The sequence below is a fragment of the Phallusia mammillata genome, chromosome 4 (genome assembly GCF_965637545.1).
Source record: "Phallusia mammillata chromosome 4, kaPhaMamm4.hap1.1, whole genome shotgun sequence".
Classification (NCBI taxonomy): Eukaryota; Metazoa; Chordata; class Ascidiacea; order Phlebobranchia; family Ascidiidae; genus Phallusia; species Phallusia mammillata.
In genome coordinates this window covers 31,275,970-31,281,751 of record NC_137255.1, presented here as the reverse complement: position 1 = coordinate 31,281,751, position 5,782 = coordinate 31,275,970, and the positions used below count along the sequence as shown (strand labels likewise).

General features: G+C 35.2%; 1 long non-coding RNA gene across 1 annotated transcript; it reads right to left on the bottom strand.

The window, feature by feature from the left end:
- Positions 1–947: 947 nt before the first annotated feature.
- On the bottom strand, positions 948–2,426 carry LOC145224061 (uncharacterized). Its single transcript, XR_013859552.1, has 2 exons — positions 2,038–2,426; positions 948–1,533 (listed from the first exon to the last, which is right to left on the bottom strand). It is a non-coding gene; the product is annotated as an uncharacterized LOC145224061 (long non-coding RNA).
- Between the last annotated feature and the right edge of the window lie 3,356 nt (positions 2,427–5,782).

The following is a 5,782-nucleotide window of genomic DNA, read 5'->3' as shown; positions in this document are numbered from 1 at the left end:
TTCTTAGTAAACTGAAAAACTGAGTCATCGGCAGACAATGTTTCCAAGTTAAATTGAAACTTAAACTTTTAGAACATTATTCCAAAAACGAGTTACCAAACGATTTTGTCTTTGATCTTCATAATTTTGCGACAAAACGACCAAAAACAGTTTCAATTTTTAAGATAAAAATTTTCGCCACGTCTGTTTACAAACAGCTGATCGCTGATGACGCAATGTTTATTTTCACAGTTGTTCAATAAATATGTTTCGCGCTCAATATCTTTCGAAAATAAATGCATATTAACGAACTCCTGAACTTGCTATTCCATCGAGGCGTAAAAGTTTAACTTGCAAATCACTTTTGCAGCAAAAAGACGCACTACTATCGTTCTTAGGCCAATGAAACGGTACTTCTTTATTTGAGTTTGCATTCGGCAAAACGTCATCACGCGATCAATTTTTTCAAAAAAAAGAATTTATTACCCATTTATTGGCACAAAACAAAATCGGACATAGCAAGCAGTAGCTCAATTTCGGCACTGGAAACTTCTGGAAAATTTTTACATCATAACTAAACACTGAAATCATATTTGCCAAACTCATGAATTATTGCGTCACGTTAATTAGATTCAGAAAACTTCACTAATAAAGTTTTTAAACAACTTCGGCAAATTAAAACACAAAATATTATTCTAACTCCAAAAGTGCAATTTTTCCCCCCAAATTCATGCCGCAATTGATAACAAAGTATTTTTTTATGGTATCACTTTTCATCACATTGTCATTAGTGCGTGAACAAATTTCCACAAAAAGCTTGTAAACAAAGATTTTTGACAAATCTCAACGGTTACATGTGATTTTATGGACTCCTTTTATTCTATGTTTAAATCAATCTCTACCTGCCTTCTCAAGAAACAACGCAAACATAATCAAGAGATACTTTACAAAATGCAAAACAACACTGATCAATCTAGAAGAAAACTTTATTCACGCCAAAAACATGCAACAGATTTTGAACACAAGCGAAAACATACAAAATAGTATCGACTAAAAAATGACATTTCATTTACTGGAAGCATGCCTTCTACAAAACACACCTTCTATTAAAACTATTTCAGCAACCTTACTGTCTGAAGCCATGCAATGTCAAATGTTTTCAAGCAGGCAGGTTTGTAAAATCATGGGACACACTAATGAACATATACAGCAATTAGGCTACAAATACAAAGTAGAAACAACAATTGGTGCTGAAAGGATAGGGGTTTGTATCCACATAAGTTAGCCTGTTTGAATCAAAACATAAAAATAACGGCTGGAATTTGAATGTAAGATGTCTTATCAAATGTTACCTTCTGAGACAACACATTAACCCAGAAATGAAAAACGGAAAGACACAATCCCAGTACTATACTCACATGTGGCTTAAAGAGTGCAAATCTGAAAGTATGTTTTTTGACGGGTTTCAATTACACAGCTTTAAAAACTTACAGCGAAGAAAAAGATGCGGAACCCATGGGTTTAGCATATGTATCCTTCGGCTACTTTGCACGCCTGTAATAAGAATACAAAAAGACATTTAGAAGTGAAATCAAAGTTTAAAATGCACATGTGGCTTTACTAAGCTTATAGTTCTCAAGAATATTTTGTGGCAAGTGTCAGCTACACTTGACCATGAAAATTTGTTTCCGGGCCAAACATAAACAGCACAGCAATGCAGGCTAGTTATAAACAACAAAATTATGTATGCCATTCTAGTCTACCACCCCTGGTGAAAAAGATGTCACGATGACAAAAAACCCACTATCATGGTAATTGATCATTTGCAAAAAAGTTGATACCTAAAACCATTGCTTTTTTAATGTCCTTATAGAGCAAAACCAAATACCGTATAAATGTAGGGGTGCATTCACGAAGAAAAGAATCTGTCAGTAAATCCAAGCTATGATTCAAATGTCTGTATGTATGCGTCCTTTGGCGACTTTGCTCGCCTGCAATAAGAATACAAAAAGACATTTAGAAGTGAAATCAAAGCTTAAAATGCACATGTGGCTTTACCAAGCTTATAGTTCTCAAGAATATTTTGTGGCAAGTGTCAGCTACACTTGACCATGAAAATTTGTTTCCGGGCCAAACATAAACAGCACAGCAATGCAGGATAGTTATAGGCAACAAATTATGTACACCATTCTAGTCCAATGCTCTTCAACCGGTGTGCAAGGTGCACCAAAACATGCATGGGGTGCACCAGTACGAAAAGGTATACAAGGGTGCATCACAAACTTTTAATGAACCATTAATATTTGACTTACAAGATATTAGAAAAAAGATGTAGGTTTCAACTCATGTACAACACCAAGGTAAACTTTTTCCATGGTTTATACCTGTGTCCAGTTTGATAGTGTCTGTGTTACATTCGGGTGATGTTTGGATATCGAGTAATGATTTTTTCGCCAATGTTTCATAGAAAATTTGCGAACATATGCTTGGAGTTATTTGACAAAATGATATGCATAACAATTTTTCATATCGCTTTTTATCTCAGTTTACCTTTTAAGTAAACAGGGTGCATGAGTTCGTCACAACAACTTCAAGGGTTCACCACACAAAAAAAGATTGAAGAGCACTGTTCTAGTCTATCACCCCTATGAAAAACATTTCATGATGACAAAAAACTCACTATCATGGTAATTGATCATTTACAAAAAAGTTGATACCTAAAACCTTTGCTTTTTTAATGTCCTCATTGAGCAAAACCAAATACCGTAGAAAAGTAGGGGTGCATTCACGAAGAAAAGAATCTGTCAGTAAATCCAAGCTATGATTCAAATGTCTGCATGTATGCGTCCTTGGGCGACTTTGCATGTGTCCTTTGGCTACTTTGCATGCCTGTAATAAGAATACAAAAAGACATTTAGAAGTGAAATCAAAGTTTAAAATGCACATGTGGCTTTACCAAGCTTATAGTTCTCAACAATATTTTGTGGTAAGTGTCAGCTATACTTGACCATAAAAATTTGTTTCTGGGCCAAACATAAACAGCACAGCAATGCAGGCTAGTTATAAACAACAAAATTATGTATGCCATTCTAGTCTATCATCCCTGGTGAAAAAGATTTTATGATGACAAAAAACCAAATATCATGGTAATTGATCGTTTGCAAAAAAGTTGATACCTAAAACCATTGCTTTTTTAATGTCCTTATAGGGCAAAACCAAATACCGTATAAATGTAGGGGTGCATTCACGAAGAAAAGAATCTGTCAGTAAATCCAAGCTATGATTCAAATGTCTGTATGTATGCGTCCTTTGGCAACTTTGCTCGCCTGCAATAAGAATACAAAAATACATTTAGAAGTGAAATCAAAGTTTAAAATGCACATGTGGCTTTACCAAGCTTAAAGTTCTCAAGAATATTTTGTGGCAAGTGTCAGCTACACTTGACCATGAAAATTTGTTTCCGGGCCAAACATAAACAGCACAGCAATGCAGGCTAGTTATAAAAAACAAAATTATGTATGCCATTCTAGTCTATCAACCCTGGTGAAAAAGATTTCATGATGACAAAAAACTCACTATCATGGTAATTGATCATTTGCAAAAAATTTTATACCTAAAACCATTGCTTTTTTAATGTCCTTATAGAGCAAAACCAAATACCGTATAAATGTAGGGGTGCATTCACGAAGAAAAGAATCTGTCAGTAAATCCAAGCTATGATTCAAATGTCTGTATGTATGTGTCCTTTGGCTACTTTGCACGCCTGTAATAAGAATACAAAAAGACATTTAGAAGTGAAATCAAAGCTTAAAATGCACATGTGGCTTTACCAAGCTTATAGTTCTCAACAATATTTTGTGGCAAGTGTCAGCTACACTTGACCATGAAAATTTGTTTCCGGGCCAAACATAAACAGCACAGCAATGCAGGCTAGATATAAACAACAAAATGATGTATGGCATTCTAGTCTATCAACCCTGGTGAAAAAGATTTCATGATGACAAAAAACTCACTATCATGGTAATTGATCATTTGCAAAAAAGTTGATACCTAAAACCATTGCTTTTTTAATGTCCTTATAGAGCAAAACCAAATACCGTATAAATGTAGGGGTGCATTCACGAAGAAAAGAATCTGTCAGTAAATCCAAGCTATGATTCAAATGTCTGTATGTATGCGTCCTTTGGCTACTTTGCACACCTGTAATAAGAATACAAACAGACATTTAGAAGTGAAATCAAAGTTTAAAATGCACAGGTGGCTTTACCAAGCTTAAAGTTCTCAAGAATATTTTGTGGCAAGTGTCAGCTACACTTGACCATGAAAATTTGTTTCCGGGCCAAACATAAACAGCACAGCAATGCAGGATAGTTATAGGCAACAAATTATGTACACCATTCTAGTCCAATGCTCTTCAACCGGTGTGCAAGGTGCACCAAAACATGCATGGGGTGCACCAGTACGAAAAGGTATACAAGGGTGCATCACAAACTTTTAATGAACCATTAATATTTGACTTACAAGATATTAGAAAAAAGATGTAGGTTTCAACTCATGTACAACACCAAGGTAAACTTTTTCCATGGTTTATACCTGTGTCCAGTTTGATAGTGTCTGTGTTACATTCGGGTGATGTTTGGATATCGAGTGATGATTTTTTCGCCAATGTTTCATAGAAAATTTGCGAACATATGCTTGGAGTTATTTGACAAAATGATATGCATAACAATTTTTCATATCGCTTTTTATCTCAGTTTACCTTTTAAGTAAACAGGGTGCATGAGTTCGTCACAACAACTTCAAGGGTTCACCACACCAAAAAAGATTGAAGAGCACTGTTCTAGTCTATCACCCCTATGAAAAACATTTCATGATGACAAAAAACTCACTATCATGGTAATTGATCATTTACAAAAAAGTTGATACCTAAAACCTTTGCTTTTTTAATGTCCTCATTGAGCAAAACCAAATACCGTAGAAAAGTAGGGGTGCATTCACGAAGAAAAGAATCTGTCAGTAAATCCAAGCTATGATTCAAATGTCTGCATGTATGCGTCCTTGGGCGACTTTGCATGTGTCCTTTGGCTACTTTGCATGCCTGTAATAAGAATACAAAAAGACATTTAGAAGTGAAATCAAAGTTTAAAATGCACATGTGGCTTTACCAAGCTTATAGTTCTCAAGAATATTTTGTGGTAAGTGTCAGCTATACTTGACCATAAAAATTTGTTTCTGGGCCAAACATAAACAGCACAGCAATGCAGGCTAGTTATAAACAACAAAATTATGTATGCCATTCTAGTCTATCACCCCTGGTGAAAAAGATTTCATGATGACAAAAAACTCACTATCATGGTAATTGATCATTTGCAAAAAGGTTTATACCTAAAACCATTGCTTTTTTAATGTCCTCATAGAGCAAAACCAAATACCGTATAAATGTAGGGGTGCATTCACGAAGGAAAGAATCTGTCAGTAAATCCAAGCTATGATTCAAATGTCTGTATGTATGTGTCTTTTGGCTACTTTGCACACCTGTAATAAGAATACAAACAGACATTTAGAAGTGAAATCAAAGTTTAAAATGCACAGGTGGCTTTACCAAGCATATAGTTCTCAAGAATATTTTGTGGCAAGTGTCAGCTACACTTGACCATGAAAATTTGTTTCCGGGCCAAACATAAACAGCACAGCAATGCAGGATAGTTATAGGCAACAAATTATGTACACCATTCTAGTCCAATGCTCTTCAACCGGTGTGCAAGGTGCACCAAAACATGCATGGGGTGCACCAGTACGAAAA